The sequence below is a fragment of the Eleutherodactylus coqui genome, chromosome 4 (genome assembly GCF_035609145.1).
Source record: "Eleutherodactylus coqui strain aEleCoq1 chromosome 4, aEleCoq1.hap1, whole genome shotgun sequence".
NCBI classification, from domain to species: domain Eukaryota; kingdom Metazoa; phylum Chordata; class Amphibia; order Anura; family Eleutherodactylidae; genus Eleutherodactylus; species Eleutherodactylus coqui.
Window position 1 is genome coordinate 233,900,633 of NC_089840.1, and position 22,914 is coordinate 233,923,546.

Genomic DNA, 22,914 nt, shown 5'->3' on the forward strand with positions numbered 1-22,914 from the left:
CGTGGTTCTTGAGTGGATTTAGTGGCGCTGCACTAGAACTGCCTTGATAAGCAGCACCGACACCCCACAGATGCCCTGTGACACAATGACATGGGGATTAATTGAACGCACTTGCGGCACCACTCCATTCATATCAGCGGAGCTGGTGGAAATAGTCATGTGCTTGTACTTCATCTCAAGCAGTCTCACTGAAAATGATAGGAGTGGCAGGGCACATGTGCGACCACCACTCAATTCAGTCTCCTCCTTATAAGGTGGGGGTTGCAGCGAGCCTATTCTCAGGATTTCCCACTGATCAGGCTTGTATCACCTATCCAGCTTTCTTAAGGCCCATTTAGACACGAGTATCGCTCAAAATTCGCTCAAAAGCAGTGTTTTGAACGAGAATCGTTGTGTCTAACGAGCGCCCATCGTGCAGATTTCGTTAATGATTTTCATTGTTGTCTTTCAGCCAGCTGAAAGAGAATGATGAGCCTTATCAGTGTCGCGTGCTGAGTTCTTAGTGGGATACCCCTGATACTATTGTTTCAGCTGGTATCCTGCTCAGAGAACACAGCAGGAGTATAAAGAAGACAACGCTCCAACTGTGTTCTGCATACTCCGCTCGGAGCACTTGGCTGTATACCAGCTGAGCGCTCCGTGAACACAGCAGGAGTATGCAGAAGACAAGCGCTCCAGCTGTCTTCTGCGTACCCCGCTCCGAGAAGACAATAGTTGTATTCAGATGACAAGCTGGCCCGCTTGTCTTCTGCATACCCCGCTCGGAGCGCTCAGATGTATAAAAGCTGAGCGCTCCAAGACAACAGCTGTATGCAGAAGATAGCGGTTCTGCTTGTCTTCTGCATACAGTGTAAGCCTTAATTTACACACTTATGCAAAGTGAACGCTCAAAACTGTCACTCAAACTGCTGTTTGAGCGAATTTTGAGCGATCGTCTTGCCGTGTAAATGCACACAACGATTATCGTTCAAAATATGTCTTTTGGGCAAATTTTGAGCGATTGTGTCTAAATGGGCCCTTAGTCCTGAATGAGAAATCTGTCTAATTATGCATTGATGCATCCTTCCTTTTCATACTGCCACTTTTTCAGGACTGTAAGAATATCCATGAATCATCCTGCCCCCTGGTTCTCTTTTGTCCCTACTGATATTTTGAGGTGCCTCTGTCAGCCAATCACACTTGCTTATTTCTGCTACTATATTTATGAGCTTAGTTCTGTGACTGTATTTATGTAATGAGCTTGGTTAGGGTATTGCATCTATTAAGATTAGTACCTGCTCGGTTTACATTATGAGCTTGTTTCTGTAGCTGTCTTTTTGTTATTACCTTGATTCTAGTGCTGTATTTATGTTATGAGCTTGGTTGTGGTATAATATTTATTCTCCAAGATATTCTGGTGTGGATCTGCTGCTGTCTTAGGGCGCCTGCAGATGGCCGGATCGGATCCGGCTGCGAGAATTCTCGCGGCGGGACCCGACCCGAGCGTCTGCAGAGAGCAGCGCGGGCACTCACCTCTCCCGCGGCCCCGGCTCTTTCACGTGGCAGCCAGTGGGTGACACTTCTGTGCATGCCGCGATTTGGTTGCCGCACGGCCAAATTGCGGCCGTCTGCATAGGATTGCGTTTGTTAACGCAATCCTATGGCAGCTTCCAGCGGCGGAAATCCCGCCGCGGAATTTCCGCTCGTGTGCAGGCACCCTTACTGCCTTCTGCACAAGCAGCTTCCAGGCAGACTGTACAAGGAGTCATCAAACCTAAGGACAGCATTGTGTAGGGTGCTTCTGCATGTATGCTAGGAGGGTATGGCTAGGTTACAATAGGAACGCCATTAAGGCAGGGGCAACATGGGGATATTTGAAATGCTAAGTAACGCTACCAACATGCCGCAAATGGAACACATAACATAAGGACGATCTCAGCATGTTCTGCTAGCCATAATGCCATCTTTCACATTGCCTTTAATGAAGAATAATCGCTGTGTTAATGAGATCCAATAGAGTTACATTACAATGAAGCACACCATTGTTTTTCTGGTGACATTTTCTACCAGTTTGATATATCACACTTCTACCTTCCCATTGGAAAAATTACACTTGAACCCAAGAAGGCAGTATTCAAAATGGCCGTCATTTTGGTGAAATAGTCCCCCCTTTCCCCCACAACTTGTATGCAAAATTGGATCAGCATCTGCCATACTGTTTTCATTCTAAACAGGTGTTTCCGCACTTTTGAGGCACCCTGTATAGTTGTAGTAATGCAGTAGCGCCTGCGGAAACATTTGTGCAGTTGACAGTCATTGCTATAGTGACGCAATCCCTCAGTTTAATCAGACGACTAACTGATCAATATCCCTATGGTAATGGTTGGACCGTCTCACATTGCTTGGGGCAAGAACATGATATACATTGTGACTGTGGTGTCGGATAAAGTACGAAGGTTTACTTTGTGACCTCTGAATTACTGGCCGAAGTCCTCTGTTCTATGTAACAATACGGTTGTCAGGCGTCATCTCATAAGACGTTGCTGTGAGTCCCGGCATACTTCAGCTTCCTTGGCAACTTTACTTTGTTGACAAGTCATTACTTTCTAGAGTCTACTGTATCGGATTGCACTGGGGAGGTGGAGAGTTTGTACACTTCTAGGCAGCAGCTGGAGCAGGCGGGAGAAGGATCACAAGTATTGTAGCAGATCTCTGTTGGAAAATATACATTATTTTCCAATATCGAAAGAGAGGATGCGAAACGCGTCTTACAATCCTAAAGTATGGGGAAACGTTGCCATATATGTTTATTCTTTATTCCTGCTCTTGAGTATGTCCTAAAAGTAGGACGTATCAGGGACACCTCTTGAACTTGACAGGTTTTGGCTATGACTCTGAGTCCCATGATCTACCAATTCGTTCCACTGCCTGTGACACGCAGACTTTTCGCATATACTGCTCCCTCCTCCCTGCTTACTTCATCTTCCCTCTAACTGATTGGAAGCTTGTGTATTCCTGCCTTTAGGGGTGGGAATGTTTGAGCAGTGCCCGGGCATGCTGCTTCAGTGTGTGTCACAGATTCCTCCGGCCCTGTGCAGGACCCCATGTCTGTCTGGGTGCTTTCATAGTGCCCTTCCCAAAGGAGGGAAGAAGGAGGTAGCGCCCCTCCCAGACACTACATCATTCCATTCCCTGGCCTTTTGTTGTGTCTCAACTTTCACTAAGCAGAAGCAAAGTTTGCTGCCTCCTTTCATTCCATTCCTTGGGACTGACAGACACAGGCATGGTATATCCGGGGTAATTCCTCAGCTGCTTGCTCCTTGGGATTTAAATCGTGGCAGCGAACGTCTTGGATCCGTGAAGTCGAAGGTTTCTGGGCACGGAATCTCGGTGAGTAGGGATATATTTGGAGAACTGTGCCAGGAATACCGGTGTATTATGCATATAAGCTGGCTAAGAGGATCATGGTACAAGCTATGCACTGTTACACCTACTCGCCCTAACCTTACACAATAGCCGGTGGTGCTACCTGCTCCGCTAATCCTAGTTCTACATTCTATCTATCTCATATCTATCAATCATCTAATATCTATCTCATATCTATCTATCTATCTATCTAGCTAGCTCATCTCTCTCATATCGTTCTCTCTCATATCTATCTATCTATATCTATCTATCTATCTCATATCTATCATCTAATATCTATCTCATATCTATCATCTCATATCTATCTATCTATCTCATATCTATCTATCTATCTATCTATCTCATATCTATCTATCTATATATCTATCTATCTCATATCTATCTATCTCATATCTATCATCTATCTATCTATCTCATATCTATCTATCTATCTATCTATCTCATATCTATCTATCTATCTAATATCTATCTATCTCATATCTATCTATCTAATATCTATCTATCTCATATCTATCTCATATCTATCTATCTATCTATCTAATATCTATCTATCTCATATCTATCTATCTTCTTATCTTGGAAATTGAAATATATCGTTGGAGATGGGGCAAGAAGAGGAGGCTGCAAGTCGTTGGCTCCTAGATATGACATGCAGGAAAAGTTTGGGAATGGTGATATTTGTTATATTACAACATTTGATGATGTAATGAGTCGCTGCCGGGAGTGTGTTGGATATTATTGCTACACTGATGTCATACGGCTCGTTGGAAGATAATACGGAAATAATGAGATAGGACTTTATAAGATGCAATGATGTAATTATATAGGGGGTCAAGGTAGCAAATATATAAGGGATTGTTTAGTTTTAACCCGGCTTCACATGGACATAGATGCACGCGTATTTGCGTGTGCAATACGCAATGAATAGAACCTTTTGATTTTAATTGCTTTGTTCACATGCACGTATCTTGAGTGTGTATTTTGACCACGCAAAGAAATGATAGAACATGCTCTATTTTTCCGCATATTTGCACACCAAAAGGTCCCCATAGACGTCAATGGGGGGGGGGTGCGCAAATGCAACGAGATGCGTGAAACACTGTGTAATTCCGAGGGCAGAAAAAGTACAGTAAAATGCGTAGAACGCATGCGCACAAAAAAGCATCGTTCATAGCACAAAAAGGTCACCCAAAGGCAACCACAATTGGACATACACTTATGTGAAGCCAGCCTTGGGGACAAATGCCATGATCCACCTGTTTATGGATATGGAAAAGATGTGAATAATTTGGCATGGAGCAGTAATGTGTATTGGTAAAGCCTATTTCAGGCGAGTGTGAACAAGCCCTAACAAGGGTGAAGGAAGCTGAGTTACAGGATGCATTTTGCTGGTTCCTCATCAATGGTCACCAATGATTAATTATCATTGACGCAACAAAACTGTATATGTGATGTACATTCGTGTTGTGACAAGTGGAGGCATACAATAGTGATCATGGGGTCAGATAAGTCTGAAATGGCTGACAACAGGGAACTATGGATTGAGTTCAGCAGAGCTGGTGAGGGGAGACACATTAAAGGACCTTCTGCAGAGGCCAATAATAGTTTGTAAGAGCATTCATTGCCAATTATTGATCCGTGTAAATAAGACAGCAATCAAGTAACAAATGAATGAAAAATAATCTTCCTGTGTAAACAGCGAATGAGCTGCCGACAATATGCAACCTGTATGGGGCCAGAATGGTTGTACAGAGCCATGTAGAAGGCCCTTTAGAGTAGCAGAGATTGACTTGTTACATTGCTGATCTGTGGCAGGTCCGGGATCTTCTTCCGTACTGGGGCATAAGCTGCTGGCGTTTACGCTTTTGGGTCTTATCTTCCATTTAAAGGCCAGGTTGCTCCATTCAGGCCCATGTCCGTTGGATAGGCATCAATATGTTGACCTGGGCAGATGCAGTAAGAAATTCATGCCGGCTTTATTTGAATCAAAAAACAAAAGTTTCTTACGGGTACATTTTTTTGACTGGCCTAGCACTCATCGCCTTATCCCCTTATGGTGTACAGGGGTAGGCTTGGTTTTAGGAGTGAAGTCCTGAAGTACAAGAAGCTTCAGCAGCTTCTTGTCAGATTTTCCAGTGCACTTGTAGTCTTGTTGTTATTTGTATAGCACCAACTTAGCAGCGCTTTCAGGTAATTTATTTATTACCCCCCACCTCGGAAGGATAAGTCAACCTTGAGTCGGCTACCTGAGCCAAGTAGGGATTGAACTCACAACCTTCAGGTTGTGAACGGGAGCTTAGGACTGCATTGCTGCTGCCTTAAGACTCTGTGCCACACGTCCATGACTGTACAGTTGCTCCGTAGGCCACGAGCCAGCAGTTCTCAGCCTCTTGTCTGCAACAAGTTGGGAGCAACTCTCCAACACAACTACTCTGCAACTCATTCTCACTGCACCACACAACATGCCGCCACTGATGGTCCGCCTCCAGCGATAACACACTAATTGTACATACTGAACATTTATAAGACATTATAAAAGAATCAAACATTACGGATCAGTATGCGTTTAGACAGGAAATCTGCCGCTACTATTGGACCCATGCGTGACCTGATGATTGGGCCAGACTGTTCCTAGGAACGATCGTTTACCTGATCGTCACGCCGGGTTAAAGTGCCACCAATCTTCTGACGAATCAGCATGTTCGGTGGGTGATCTGGCACAAGAAAATAGATTTTTGTCAGCAGCACATCCCCCTGTATGAAGTGGATGGACTGCCAGCAATGATAAAGCTGAACGATTGTATCCTAATGATCGTTCGTCTCCTAATGGAATCAGCTTGTTTAGAAGCTCAGTAGGCAAGCGCTGATCTCGTTGATCAGTGCGGGTTTACTGGAGCAAACTGCTCTGTGTAAGGTCGGGCTCACACGAACGTATTTGCATTGGGTATTCCGCGCGCATAATACGCGGTAAATGGCGTCCATGAAAGTACATTGATTTTCATTGTTCCACTTGCACTTGTGTAAATTTATAGCGTATGTTACGCACGTTAAAAAAAAAACGCAGGATGTTCTATTACGCCCGTAAAAGCCTTCAGTTCTCTATGGGTGCGTTCAAAACGCAGTACATACGTAATTACATTGCGAATATGCCGCGTTTTTTACGCATGTTGCTAGGAGACATGAGAAGGAAATATCACAGCATTTATACACGGCTGAATAGTCAAGGCAAAGTCTAAACCTAGTTTGTCACTTAGTAGTGACAACAGTCTGACTTGTAGATGGTGTAAGGCGTCATTTACATACAGTATGCTCTTGGATTCCCATTATTCGGCTCTTGTATTCCCATTGTTCGGCTCCATTGCACCAAATGCAATAATTACGGCACATGATGGTCGCAAATGCCCAACAAACTCCATTGACTATAATGGGCTCTGTTGGGTTTCCATTCTGCTGCTCGGCATTATCCTCTTACATGAAAACTTTCAATCTTTTGTTCCGAGTCACCTTGGTCGAACAGAAGCTACATTTACAAAAGTGACGACCACAAACCACTGTCACTGCAGAACATGTGAATAGTCCCCAAATAGCTTAAAAATCTTCATAGTTAAGGATTTTTATTACAAGGATTAGTATTATATATAGTCTGTGGCAGGAGCGTAGCTAAAGGCTCATGGGCCCGGGTGCAAAAGTTTATCTTGGGGCCCGACAACTTCTTTTACGCAGAGGCGTAACTTGAAGCTCCTGGGCCCTAATGCAAAACCTGTACCAGGGCCCCCAACTATAATGCTTTATTCATAGTACTGGGCGCCCTATATGGAGAAGAGAGGCTTTATGGGCCCCTAAGGCTCCTGGGACAATGTGCAACCGCATCCCCTGCAGCCCCTTTAGTTACACCAATGGTTTGTGGCATGCTGGGCACCATAATGGGCATTGTTATGGCTGCCATAGATGGCAGAGTAGAATATTAAAAGTCTTCCCATAAAAGAATGCCTCCAGGACTTGTATTCCCAGTCTTATTTTATCATACATGCTCTTTAAATCTTCCTTCGCTCTGCTGGTTTGCATTGTTGAGCATGTGATCGCTGCTTCCTGCTTGCCGGATAAATGAGCCTGCAGACAGTAAATCTGGAGGTACAGAATGTCCCAACTTTCTCAACGACTGCAGTCACTGTGCTGCCGGAGAAGCCAAAGTCATTGTTAAACGGGACTTGCTGTGTACTGGCGGGATGCTGCCAACTTCGACTACTGTCACCCTGCAGATTCCCGCTCCTTATATGGGAGCTGTTAACTCTTAACGTACTTATCTTGTGCCTAATATGATTTACAAAGGACTGAATCATACAGCTGGCAGTAATGCGGATAGGAATGAAATGGAATTGACATCACAAAGCAGTTGTAGCGGCGAGAAAGATCCGCTAGACATGATATAATGCCATTCACATATTGCATAGTTGCATGTAAAAAACACCATTCTATTGCAGTGTGTAAAAGAGGTCTTAGTTTACAACCCTTTTAATGCATATATTGATGGCCCACCCGCAGGATGGGCCATCAGTAGCAAATTGGCGGGGTCTGCTGCCCAGGACCCCTGTCAATCAGCTGTTGGTACACTGAGCTGATTTCTGCAAGAAGCACATAGCTCTATTCCCGCTGCAGTGGTCAGACTTAGTATTGCAGGCCAAGTCCTTAATAACTTCAACGGGAGCTTGGCTTGTAATACCATGCCTTGCCACTGTAGTGGGAACAGAGCTGTATGCTTCCTGCAGAAATTGGCTCAGTGCACAACCTCTCCTCAACAGAGAGCAGTTGTTTGCTGGGCATCCCAAACGGCGGACATTCACTGATCTACTTTGAATGGTTTATGCTCATCAATAGTTTATAACTGGACAACTCCTTTTAAAGAAAGTGTTAAAATGGCCCTACTATTAATTTAAGCTCATCCTACTTACTAGAATTCCCTACAGTGTTGATCGAGAAAAAATCAAAACAACCCCTACGAGGCTAGCACGCTTATATTACTGTGTTTCCCTGAAAATAAGACCGTGTCTTATATTAATTTTTGTTCAAAAAGGTTTAACGTTTTTACATGTATAGCTGCCTGGACACTATTTAAATTGACTTTTTTAATTAACTGTTAGTAGGGCTTAATTTTGGAGTAGGGCTTATATTTCAAACATCCTCAAAAAGCCTGAATCATTTTGCATCCTCAAAAATTCTGGAAAATCATGCTATGTCTTATTTTCAGGGTATGTCTTATTTTCAGGGAAACGGGGTAGTAGAAAAATTCCTTTCTGACTCATTGGATTAATGACCCTTCTCCAGCAATCTAGTACAGGTAAATTGTAATATTATGGCTTCGTAGGTTGATATTCAAATTCGTTTAAAAGTCTTTGAAGGAATCAACTTTGCTGTGGAGAGTTGCAAAATCTTACTCCTGTTACAGTAAGGAATCCCTACCAGTCGTAATGTAGGAAACATTTTTCCTCAGTTTTTATAGTCTGGATATATACTTCAGTGTAGATGGGGCTGCACACAATCCCAGCCACCTTTCCAATTAAGTGTATGCAAAATCGACAGGTGAGATAAAGCGTCTATTAGCATTTAGGTGTACGGCCATGTGAAGCATGAACCCAATATAGAAGTAAAAGGATGTGTCAGTCACCATCAAACGAAGGTTAATCATAGCCATTGTCTTCCCGATTGCAACATATGTCTGGGACGCGGACATTGAGGATACCAGACAGCAGAAGAATTGACGCTTTTGAGCTGTGGTGTTGGAGAAAACCTCTACGAATCCCCTGGACAACTAGGGTCACCAACAAATCTGTCCTGGACTGTATCCACCCAGAGGTGTCCCTGGAAGGCAAGATCACGAAACAGAGACCAACTTACTTTGGACACGTGATGAGGACGAATTCTCTGGAAAAAGAGATACTACTTGTAACGGTCAGTGCCAAAAGGAAACAGGGAAGAGAAAAGACATGTTGGCTGGTGGCCTTCAAGAAGAACACGGGAATAGACATGAGGCTATTGAAAGCTGCCATAGAGAATAGAGCAGCATGGAGAGGACTCGCTTACAGAGTCGGACACGACTTAATGGATAGGATTGGAAATTGTATGGAGAATACTGAAGACAGGAATTTATGAACAAGGATCCGGTAATATTCATACGCAACTGTACTCCGGGGTCCCAGAACGACTTTTACTGGTGGACCCTAGGCACCGCAGTCTGCCAATGTCTCCGTATGTAGTATACAGTAGTTCACATAATAATTCGGTTTCCCAATCGTTTTTACAAAACTAAATAACACTAATAACCGTGTTAAGGCAGCAGAAAAGCAGTCCTAAGCTCTCACTCACGACCTGAAGGTTGCGAGTTCAATCTCTACGAAATTTAGGTAGGCAGCTCAAGGTTGACTCAGCCTCCTATCCTTCTGAGGTCGGTAAAATGAGTACCCAGCTTGCTGGGGGGTAATAAATTACCTGAAAGCACTGCGGAATAAGTTGGCGCTATACAAAAAACTATTTCCTTACCCCCTCCCCCTATATCAAAAGCAAAATTATAATAAAAACACATGAATGTGTGAGAAGGCCCATTTTAGGCAAAGAAGCTACGTTATAATAGGTGTCCCAAATAAAGTAATTATGTTGTACCAATATGAGAGCCACCAAAACTGCATATAGAGAACCCCCAAAAAACTGACTGTAGGTATGTGCAATCATGTATGTGCCACATACAATGCCATTGAAGTTCGGTTCTTTTCCATTGACCTTTACAGTTCTTCTCAGTCTTGCAGAACATTAATGATAGTGTGTGTGGTCCTAGGAGAGGCGTTTTTAGAAGAACATTGCTGACAGCCATTGATGTTGGCAGGGATGACTAACCAACAATGGCATAAAGTGCTTCAGTACAATTAGCAGCTATGCTGGATACTCCAGGGGGAAGCAACGGTTTGAATTCCCTAATAATGACATCACGGTAATCCCATTGCGCCTGCTTTATACATGGGATGGCTAGACTCAACAGCTGCTACCTCACTCAACCATGACATCTACACCTCAATGTATCTCAGTCTTCGGATGCGTTGTCATCTGCAGAGGACGTTATGCCCATTAATCCCAGAACATATATCATCGGCAACAACCCAGTGGCACATGTAACCACCAGAACACTTCATCTCAGAAGACTTTCCCTTCTGGACTGCATTAGCTTTTCTGCAGAAAGACATACTGGATTTGTTCCAAAGGCAGTGAATTTTAACTTTTTTTGTGGTCATGACATTGCATTGTCATCTGGAGGGGAACGACCAGGGTAGCAACCACAGCAGTTGCTGCGGTGCCTGACAGCTGAGGGCCAGCAATTCCCACTGTTGCATCTCGAAGACAACTGGCCACGGCTTCAGAAGATAAGGGTGGCCCCCGCCATCTATTACTAGCGCACGCCTCCTGGTGGTGTTTGCTGAGTATCTCACAGGGAGTGATGCCATTATACTGCCTTACGGACCTCATTCATCGGTCATGTGTGCACTGACCAATGTTACAAAATACACAGGACAATTGTCACGACTCACCAGACATATTGATCTGGGGCTGGGGTGATGTCAGTGTCAACCCCATCCCACTCGATCCACATGCCGGCACATGCTCAGTGTCATTTAGGTGTTGGACGCTGACTCAAGCACGTCTCTGATGGATTAGTTGGCTGGGAGGCGTGTGCCCTAGCCGGCCAATCAGCATGTGTCTGCATACATTTATTCTGGCTCCTCCTTTTTGGAGGACGCTGGTTATACTACTTGTCTGAAGGTGTTTCTGTCTAGTTGGCCACTTCTTTTCTATTTCACCGTCAGGTAAGTATGTCTGGTGTGAATGATATTTGAGGTGTTGTAATATCTTTCTCCTGAGTTATTGCTATATCTGCATTAGTATTTTATCTGGTTCATTATGTGTTGTTTAACTTTTATAACACATGTATTGATATTCATTGTAGCAAACATTATCACTCTTTCCAACTAGGGAGAGTTACGATTGTCCCAGGTAACTGACATGGGGTTGTCCTCATCAGGGCGAGTGCTCCACTTTTAGGTGGGGTTTCATCGCAGTAGGAGGTTCCCCCACCTTTTGATTTTGTTATATATATTTTGTTTTCCTCGCTGGCATAGTGTGTGTATAATTAAATATCCATACTTTTAGGACACTAAATTACTTCCCATTTGGACAAGGCGTTTTTGTGTCCAGCTCAGAGGTAACAACAATTATCTTAATTACCCAACATACCCGTCTGTGGTTCTCATGTGGATCGAAAATGGTAGGAGACAAATCTATAGGAGCTACATGGTCAAGTTAGAACAGGCGAAAGGGCATTTTATACAGCCTGATTTTACCAGGCACACAAGTTTCTCTGAAAGTTCGTCTGCCCGATCATGCCAACGATCAACCAACAAACGTGCAAACTTTTCCCGTTTATGCCAGCATAAAAGTGCTCACTGGTTGGCTGCACATCTTCCTGATTGACTGTATTAACTATTGTTCATCCCCAAACTGCAGATCATCTGCATGTGTACATATAATTAATGAGCGTTGACTGACATGCTTATTGTCGGTTGGCACTTGTTACCTTGGAAAGATGATCTGCCTAGGTAAAAGGACCCTTAAAGGGGTTGTCCAGGGTTAGAAAAACATGCCTGCTTTCTACTAAATACAGTGCCACCCTTGTCCATAGGGTTGTGTGTGGTATTGCAGCTCCATTTAAATGCAAAGTAGCTGAGCTGACAACCCACAGACAAGGATAGCGCTGTGTTTGGAAAAAAATCATGCTTTTCTAACCCTGGACAACCCCTTTAAGGGCCTTTTACACAGCTCAATAATTGGACTATAACATTTCTCCGAATGTTCTTTTGACAGATCATCCAGCCATGTTAAAGGGGTTCTCCGAAATGTAAAAAAAATGATTATTACAAAAAAAGAAAAATAAATTGCATACTCCCCTACTCCAGTGGCTCTTCCACCAGCGTTGGAGTTCTGCTGCCCACCACTCAGAACCTGGAAGAAGCCTGTGGGTGGTCATATGCTGTATATTGTGCACATGGCTTTTGAGCGAAGCTTCAGCGGCTATGGAAGAACCCATACTGAAGCCTGTGATTGGCTGAGTGGTCATGTGCACGATGAACGCCACGTGTCAGCCCGCCATCTCTTCTGGGTTCCGAGAGTTGGGCACCGGAGCTCCAGCGCTGGATGGGGAGCTGCTGGGGCAGGTGAGAATATATATTTTTTCTTTATTTTACACCATTTTAAACCTCTCAAACCCTTTAAAGTGAAAGCGGTCAGCTGATAAAAGGTAAAACACTCATTTGTCTGATGATCCGCTCATTCATGTGTGCATAAAAGTGCTCACTGGTCAGCTGACACGTGCAGCCAACCAATGATGGCTCTATGGGGACGAACGGTTGTATTTACAATCAGAATCGGAATTGGCCTATGTAAAGGCTTGGTGAATAACTACCAATCTTATTGATTGGCACTCCTCTACCAGTACAAATGGCTGTGGGCATAAAGGGACCCATAGGGTGGGGTTTATACAATCAGATCATCTACTATACTGGTAGGAACAAGCCTCGACCAACAATAATCATGTGGAGGCCTTATTCACATGAACGTTTTTACGCGGCTATTAAGCCACGTGAATACGTCAACTGAAAATCACGACCATCTGAAGCGTTGTTTTCCAATGCATTCGTTCAGATGACCGATTTATACGCTGCTGGAAAAGATAGGTCTTGCCCTATCTTTCTGATGGCTCCCATAGACTCCTATGACGGCTCCCATAGACTCCTATGGGAGCTGCAAAAAAGTGAGGGGGAGGGAGTTTAGCAGCATCCAACGCAGGGAAAAGCTTACAGGCGCCTCTATTTAGGCATCAGAAGTCATTCTGAGGATTTATGTAGACCGATTTTCGTTAGTACGTTGCACCCGGCTGTGTGAATGGACGAGAAAATGCTAATTTTAGCCGCAACTCGATCACAGCTTTTTCCTTCTCTCATGTATTTTGGGCCACGATGCAGCCTGTGTGAAAACGCAACGCTCATGTGAAAGAGGTCTAATAATGATTACACGAGCAGATGATCTGATTGGGGGGGGGGGGTGTTGCTGACAAATGCATTCTGTATGTGGATGAACAATCATAGTAATGATCTTCATCCCCATACTACAGATCTACAGATTACCTCCCCGTGTAATTATCATTAACGGGCGCCGATCGACCTGCTCATTGTCAGTCAGCATTTGTTAGTGTAATAGAAGCTTCCATGAACAGTTATCCGTGAAACTTTACAGAAAAGAGCGCGGGTGACTGCAAGGATTTAGTTTAGTTGGGTCGTAATTTGTACTCTAGACAGTTATATGTAGCGAAGTGTTACTGTAACTAGTACAAATACCGCTGTCATTGTCCTCATCTACGGGGCTTTCACATGTGCGGCAGGGATTCTGCTTTCCTGCTTCATTCGGGGACCAAGAAAGGGGAATCCCCACGGCCGAATGGCTCTATCTCTGGACGAAACTGCACCGGATGGACCCCATTGACTATAATGGGTTCCACCCGCTTTCTGACCGTTTTTTGGATGGAAGAAAGAGAGCTACGTGCTCTTTTTTTCTTACGGTATTTGCAGTCGGATCTGCGACGGAACCTCCAGCTGAAGGTCCCGATGGGGATGTCAGACCGGCCTACTTCACAGTAGCCAGTCGTAAGAGAAAAAAGGGCTTAGGACATAGTAACATAGTATGCCCAGCTGAAGGGAGACAATGTCCATCTAGTTCAGCCTGTTTCCACCTCCCCCTTGTTGATCCAGAGGAAGGCAAAAAACCCCAATGAGGCAGAAAATGAGTCACCCGCTCGGCGGTATTCAGGAGTGTATCTTGGAGTTGTAGTCGGAGTGCCATAGAGTTCCTTGAGCCTCTGCTCTACCTCTATATGTGTCCCCCGCTCAAGTGTATATTAGAGCTGTAATTGGAGTGCCGCAGAGGTCCTTGAGCCCCCGCTCTTTCTGTATATGTGTCCCCCGCTCAAGTGTATCTTGGAGCTGTAGTAGAACTGTGGCAGAGGTCCCTGGGCCCCTGCTGTACCTGTATATGTGTCCCAAGCTCACGTGTATATTGGAGCTGTAGTAGGACTGCCGCAGAGGTCCCCGAGACACTGCTGTACCTCTATGCATGTCCCCCGCTCAGTGGTATTCTGGAGCATATCTTGGAGCTGTAGTCGGACTGTGGCAGAGGCCCCTGAGCCCCCTGCTGTATCTCTATATGTGCCCCTGCTCGGTGGTATTCCGGAGCGTATCTTGGAGCTGTAGTAGGACGGCCATAGAGGTCCCTGAGCCCCTTGCTCTAGCTCTATATGTGTCCCCCACTCAGCCATTTTCCGGAGCACATTTTGGAGCGGTAATCGGACTGCCACAGAGGACCCTGAGCCCTCTGCTCTACCTCTATATATGTCCCCCACTCGGCCGTATTCCAGAGTATATCTTGGAGCTGTAGTCGGACTGCCGTAGAGGTCCCTGAGCCTCTGCTCTACCTCTATATGTGTCCCTCGCTCGTCCGTATTCCGGAGTGTATCTTGGAGCTGTAGTAGGACTGCAGTAGAAGTCACCGGGCCCCCGCTCTACCTCCATATGTGTCTCCCGCTCGGCTGTATTCGGGAGTGTATCTTGGAGCTGTAGCAGGACTGCCGTAGAGGTCCCTGAATCCCCAGCTCTACCTCTATATGTGTCCCCCACTGGTCCGTATTCCAGAGCGCATCTTGGAGCTGTAGTCGGACTGCCGTAGAGGTCCCTGAGCCCCCGCTCTACCTCTATATGTGTCTCCTGCTCAGCTTAAATCCCGTAGCGTATATTAGAGCTGCAGTAGGACTGCCGTAGAAGTCGCTGAGCCCCCTGCTCTACCTCTATATGTGTCCCCCGCTTGGCCGTATTCCGGAGCGTATCTTAGAGCTGTAGTAGGGCTGCCGTAGAAGTCGCTGAGCCCCCTGCTCTACCTCTATATGTGTCCCCCGCTTGGCCGTATTCCGGAGCGTATCTTAGAGCTGTAGTAGGGCTGCCGTAGAAGTCGCTGAGCCCTCAGCTCTACCTCTATATGTGTCTCATTTCACTCATAAGAAAAACTAGTTTATTTTTCCTGTTGGGTTCTGGGTAACGATTTTTGCAGAGCAGATCATAAACGCGAGGAAGTGAAATTCTATTTGTTATTATGTGTTGCCAGAAACACAGATGTGTGTATAATAAATAGTGCGGGATAGAACAATAGCGTTGCCATAACATTTAATCCAACCCTGATTATGCGAGCATAGGTAGGAAAATTAAAGAAACACTGCCCTGAAAATGTACCGCGCTGCAGAGATGTGCTTGCAATTATCCAAAGCTCTATAGACATATTTAGGCGCCCATCACACGGGCGTATTCGCGCGCACAATATGCAGAGAATAGAATGCATTGATTTCAACATTTGACATTTTCCTGCGTTTTGCACAGTAAAGGTCTCATAGAAGTCTATGGGAGGTGTGCGGGAAAAAGAACACATCTGCACCTCATTAGGCTAATTAGCCTTTTATTTAATGGAAAAAATTGCGCAAGTTCTGTGCGTTTGCAAGTCGCATATAACTCATGCAATCTATTAACTCATTGTTTCCAATGGGTTAATTTACATGGGCGCTTTTCCTCTCACACTGAAAAACTGAAGCAGGTCCTATTTTTGCGCGAGAATAGGACTCGCAACGTGCGGATATCTCACACATCGCGCAGCCCATTGACGGCATTGTGCGAGTTGTGCCCAAGAATCTCGGCTGCAACTTGCTATCGGCCATGTGAATACGGCCTTATGTGTGGTGGCAGCTCTACTAATACTATTGATCGTGGTGTGAGCGCTGCTCATAATAAATGGTGCCGGTATTACTCTACGCACCGACACGGGGAATCTCCGCACGTCCCACACATTACATTGTAGAAGCCGGATTGGGAATTTGTGTTTTATTACATTTTCAACACTTATTTGTAAAAACGAAAGGCTCTTCCAAACCGCTTGCAAAGAAATGATGTTTCTTGATCCTTTCTGTATCCAGTTCCATTAATAACAATTGTAGTGGCACATGCTCATGCCGAACACCTACATATCCTCCTCATCTGGCCGCTGTATCCAGGAGGGTCCTACAGATTGCTGCCAAGGATTCCTCCTGCTTCTTATCCCGTCTCTCAAGTCGATACTTTACAGTTTCAAACTTCCTCTGGCAGGATCTACCATATATACTGATTAGTACTAGGCTAGGAATGGAGGGCACCCTGTGCTGATATTTTATGGGGTGCCACCCATCATAAGAAAAGATTATATACGCTATATTGAGGTAAAGGTCAGTCTGCCTTTATTCTGCTTGTGCAGAAAGCAGCAAGATAGTAGCATACCCATACTAGAACAACGCTGTGAATAAATACTGCACCAGAACCCAGCTCGTAACATACATACAGCACCAGAACCAAGTATATAAATACAGCACCAGAAGCACGGTACATAATTACAGCACTAGAACAAAGCTCAGTGCACAAACACAGCACTAGAACTAAGCTCAGTACATAAATGCAACACCAGAACCAAGCTCATAACAAATATAGCACCAGAACGAAGCTCAGTACATAAATACAGCACCAGAACCAAGCAACCAAGCTCAGTACATTAACACAATACCAGAACCAAGCAACTAACACCAGAACCAAGCAACCAAGCTCAGTACATTAATACAACACCAGAACCAAGCAACCAAGCTCAGTACATTAATACAACACCAGGACCAAGCAACCAAGCACAGTACATTAATACAACACCAGGACCAAGCTTGTAGCAAATGCAGCACCAGAACCAAGCTCATAATATAATTCTAGCAGCAGAATGAAGCTCAGTACATAAATACAGCACCAGAACCAAGCTCAGTACATAAATACAGCACTACAACTAAGGTCAGTACATAAGTACAGCACTAGGATCAAGCTTCGTACATAAATGTAACATCGGAACCAAGCTCAGTACATAAATATAGCACCAGAAATAATGTCATAACATAAATCCAGCACAATCATAGATATAATACCAGAACCAAGCTCATAACATAAATACAACCCCAGAAGCAAGCTCATACCATAACACAAATATGTACACTGTAGCAAGTGCATAACATACATACAATAGCAGAACTATTAGATTGTGTGGCAGGGGCACCAATGGGCTGATAGTGGTGCCTCAGAACAGCAGAGGGGAGAAGACAGAGCCAGAGGAAGATGATGGATATAGCTGCACATCTGCTACATAGAGGAAGAAGATAGTCTGGCCAGGTGAGCCAAAGGGGGAAATTCTCCCCCAGCCTACGTCCGTCTAGTGCCCCTTCCTACAAGCTGGTGGCTGGCACCCTATGCGACCACGCAGGTGGCATATAGTTAAGGCTGACTATGATCCTGATCCCCCTGGTTCATGGATATATTACTAAAGCTACAGTGAACACGAATACTTATACATACAGAGAATTACTAGAGATGGTGCAATAAGTGATATCAGCTGTGTGACAATCCTCACAGGCATTGTTATAGCGCCCCTTGAGTTGTTACCAAGTATCGCCTGGCCAGTCTCCGCAATGATGTACCCATAAGGATTGAACTAGTTGGATTTAACCCTTCCTGATACGTTGTTTGCCCAGGAGATAAGCAGCACCGGTGGTTTTTGGTAGCCGCTTATCTCCTGACCCTGTTGGAGGAAGCATAACACACCTCAGCACATGGGAAGGCATGTTGGCGGTGCAGTCAGTTCTGTGTATAGCAAGTGGTTATTATATCCACTCAGTACCTAATCATAGAGGAGTCTGGGAGTGTGGATCCAGGCAGCAGGCTGCTTGTTGTAACATTAAGGTTTGTCCCCATGAATAATCTGCAATTATTGAAATTATAACGTTGCTTTCTGATTTCCAAGCATTGTGCAATATTTGCTGTTTTTAACCCTATCACTGTAGTAGGGTGATATTTCTCAGCGGCATATACTTGTGTAGTGTATTTAGCTGTGATAGCGGAGTGGCATGTTTTATTTACTATACCCCATTAAAGGGAACCTGTGAGTAAGTTATGGGGCAAGTTATGGGACCCGCATAGCAGGTCCTTAGGAGTCCAGGGTTGTATTTTTTATACTTGCATGGTTCCCGATTCCCACATTGTCACCCGTGGGAGTCGTAGTGCAGACCGTCGCGGACTGACCTCTGCAGGCTGTGTGCACATACATTGCCCTCTATGGGAGAATACCTAGACTCCTCAGAAGTGTCAGTCCCAATGTGACTTCTGTCACCTGTGCTACGATTGACCCCTACTTCATTGCACACTATTGTAACAATTTTTGGGAGGCGCATAGTGTTCCTCGGGAGTGTGGCTGTATTCCCATGCAATTTGGCGACTATGGCTGCAGCACTGAACCTGACTTTGACCTTAATGGAAGCTGGAATCAGCTGTTCCGATTCACAATGATTTACATGAAATTGACACAAACTGATTGTTCCACTAATCGCTCATCCCTACATTGCAGTACTTGCCCTATTGGGTGGACGTGAAAAGGAGAAAACCATATAGTGGACTTAGAGTCAATGGTTTTGCAGCTGCTGCCTTTCCGGCAGTGTCAGCGTGTTACCTTCACAGTTAACACCGGTTGCCGAATACGGACGTTTTATTATAACACCGTGTGTATAACGTGTATGGTTTTCTGGCTTGGTTTCCTATTCCCAAGTCATACATTGATTTGAAGGAATGCTGCCATCCAATAGGTGGCGCTGCAGAGGTATTTTTCCATCTTCCTTATTTGCATAAATTACCCAGAGGAGCGTGCTTGGCTGTATAAGTCTCCTCACTCGCCTCTCAGGTGTCTTCTCGCACCCCTTCTGGATTCTCTTCTTGGGGAGAGACAATGCCATCCCCCAACCCACTCACCCCGTAGGTGTCTTTACACACTTTTTGGGTGCTCTCCTTAAGGAGAGACGACAGCCCTCTTGACCACATTATAACACCGCGAATGATGAATTTTCTGGATTGTCCAAGTGGTTGTACTTAGGAAACTGAGTCTTCTTGGGGACTGGGACCCAGCTTGAAATTGAAGCCTCCGGGCAGTAGTTGTCAGCAGGGCTACTTTAAGACCCAGCCCTCTCCCAAGCCGGAACCGGGCCATAAATCCTTAAAGGGGTGGTCTCGTGAAACCAAGTGGGGTTATACACTTCCGTATGGCCATATTAATGCACTTTGTAATGTACATCGTGCATTAAATATGAGCCATACAGAAGTTATTCCACTTACCTGCTCCGTTGCTAGCGTCCTCGTCTCCATGGTTCCGTCTAAATTCGCTGGCAGCTTGCTTTTTTAGACATAGTAACATAGTAACATAGTATGTAAGGCCGAATGAAGACCATGTCCATCTAGTCCAGCCTGTCTATCCTACTGTGTTGATCCAGAGGAAGGCAAAAAACCCCAAGGCCAGAAGTCAATTAGCCCTTTTGGGGAAAAAATTCCTTCCCGACTCCCTAATGGCAATCAGACTGTTCCCTGGATCAACCCCTAATAGTTCCTACCTGCCTATATACCAGGATTGACACTTAACCTAAAATTTATATCCTGTAATATCCTTCTCCAGAAAGACATCAAGTCCCCTTTTAAACTACTCTATGGATTTTGCCATCACCACTTCCTCCGGTAGAGAGTTCCACAGTCTAACTGCTCTTACAGTAAAGAACCCCTTTCTGTGTTGGTGATGAAACCTACTTTCCTCTAATCGTAGCGGATGTCCTCTTGTTACCTTTGTGGTCCTGGGTGTAAACAGATCACGGGAGAGATCCTTGTGTTGTCCCCTCATGTACTTATACATGGTTATTTGGTCGCCTCTTAACCTTCTTTTTTCTAGAGTAAATAGTCCCAATTTGGATAGCCTCTCTGGGTATTCCAGTCCCATCATTCCATGTATTAGTTTAGTTGCCCTTCTTTGAATCCCCTCAAGCACTGTGACATCTTTCCTGAGCACCGGTGTCCAGAATTGTACGCAGTATTCCATGTGAGGCCTGACTAGTGCCTTATATAATGGAAGGATAATGTTCTCGTCCTTCGCCCCTATACCTCTTTTGATGCCCCCTAAGACTTTATTTGCCTTTGCAGCGGCTGACTGGCATTGGTTACTCCAGTTTAGTCTATTATCCACTAATACCCCCAGATCCTTTTCCATATCACTTTTCCCTAGTGGTACCCCATTAAGTGAATATTGGTGACATCCGTTTCTCCTGCCCATGTGCATAGTCTTACATTTTTCAACATTGAACTTCATTTGCCATTTTTCTGCCCAAGCCCCCAGCTTATCCAGGTCCGTTTGTAGCCGCACATTGTCCTCCGTTGCATTAATTATATTGTATAATTTTGTGTCATCTGCAAATATTGATATTTTGCTGTACAGCCCCTCTATCAGGTCATTGATAAATATGTTGAACAGAGTGGGGCCTAATACTGAACCGTGTGGCACCCCGCTAGCGACTGTGGTCCAATCAGAGTACGAACCATTTATTACCACCCTCTGCTTTCTATCGTTGAGCCAATTTTTTACCCACTTACACACGTTTTCGCCCAGTCCGAGCTGCCTCATTTTGTATATTAGCCTATTATGTGGCACGGTGTCAAAGGCTTTAGAGAAGTCCAGATATACAAGATCAATAGATTCTCCCTGGTCCAGCTTAGAGCTTACTTCATCGTAGAAACTGATCAGATTTGTCTGACATGAGCGACCCTTCATGAATCCATGCTGGTGAGGAGTTATTCCCTTAATCTCCTTGAGGTACTCATCGATGGCGTCTCTCAGAATCCCCTCGAAAATTTTTCCCGTTACTGAAGTGAGACTTACTGGCCTGTAGTTACCAGGCTCACTTTTGCTCCCTTTTTTGTAAATTGGAACCACGTTGGCAATGCGCCAGTCCAATGGTACTACTCCGGTCTTGATAGTGTCTAGAAATATTAGGTATAGCGGCCTAGCTATCTCGTCACTTAGTTCCTTTAGTATCCTTGGGTGTAATCCATCTGGGCCCGGTGATTTATCAATTTTAGTTTTCTTTAGACGCTTCCGCACCTCCTCCTGCGTTAGGTATGAGATATTTTGTGAGGGGTTCGTTTTATTCCCCTGCATCTCGTGTGGCATTTCCTTTTCTTTGGTGAACACACTTGAGAAGAAACTGTTTATTAGATTTGCTTTCCCTTCGTCATCATCAATGATTTCTCCTGCATTGTTTTTTAAAGGGCCAGCGCTCTCCCTGCAAATCCTTTTGCTGTTTATGTAGTTGAAAAATAGCTTCGGGTTGTTTCTGCTCTCTTTTGCGATCCGTCTTTCTGCTTCCTCCTTGGCAGTTTTAATCGTATCTTTGCATATTTTGTTTTTTTCCCTGTATGATTTTAGCGCTTCTTCGCTGCCTTGTTGCTTTAGTAGTTTGAACGCTTTCTTCTTTTCGTTTATTGCCCCTCGTACCGTCTTGTCGAGCCACATTGGTTTCCTTTTAGCTGAGTTTCTTTTATTTTTAAAGGGAATGAACTGCTCACATGAGGCGATTAGGATCCTTTTGAACTTTTCCCATTTTTCCTCCATACTGATATTTTTGAGGATGTTGTCCCAATTAATGTTACCGATAGTAGTTCTAAGCTCATCAAATTTTGCTTTACTAAAGTTTAGTTTCTTTGTCACTCCCTGATAAGGCTTCCTATTGATTGACAGCTGGAAGTTGATTATATTGTGGTCACTGTTCCCCAGGTGCCCCTCAACCTGCACCCCCTTTATACGTTCCGGTTTGTTAGTTAGCACTAGGTCCAGAGTGGCCCTCCCTCTTGTTGGTTCCTGCACAAGTTGGTTCAGGTAATTGTCTTTAATTACTCTCAAGAACTTATCACCCCTGTGAGATTTGCAGGTTTCGTTCTCCCATGTTATATCTGGGTAATTAAAGTCCCCCATGATAATTACTTCGTTTCGTTTTGACACCTCTTCTATCTGCCTTAGTAGTAAGTCTTCAGTTTCTTCTGTTGCTTTTGGTGGTCGATAGAAGACCCCTATCAGGATTTTGTTATTTTTTCCTCCCTGTATTTCTACCCACAGAGATTCCACCTGTTCGTCTCCTACCCCTATATCCTCCCGTAGCCTCGGCTTCAAGTTCGATTTGACGTACAGACATACCCCTCCCCCTTTCTGGTTCCTTCGGTCTCTTCTGAAGAGATTGTACCCCTGCAAATTCACCGCCCAATCGCACTTATCATCAAGCCATGTTTCAGTAATTCCGACCATATCATAACTTTCATCAGTCATTCTTGCTTCAAGCTCGCCCACTTTACCGATCAGACTTCGTGCATTCGTGATCATACAATTTATTTCATTTTTTTTGTTTTTTAAATTTGTTTTGTTGCTATTCGTACTTATGGCTGATCTATCAGTTCTAACTGTACTAACCCC

At 44.6% G+C, this 22,914-nt stretch overlaps 1 protein-coding gene across 4 annotated transcripts in view; it reads left to right on the forward strand.

Annotated features, from left to right (window-relative positions):
- Positions 1-22,914, forward strand: part of TACC2 (transforming acidic coiled-coil containing protein 2) — a 158,489-nt gene that overhangs the window by 61,600 nt on the left and 73,975 nt on the right. The window lies entirely within an intron of this gene.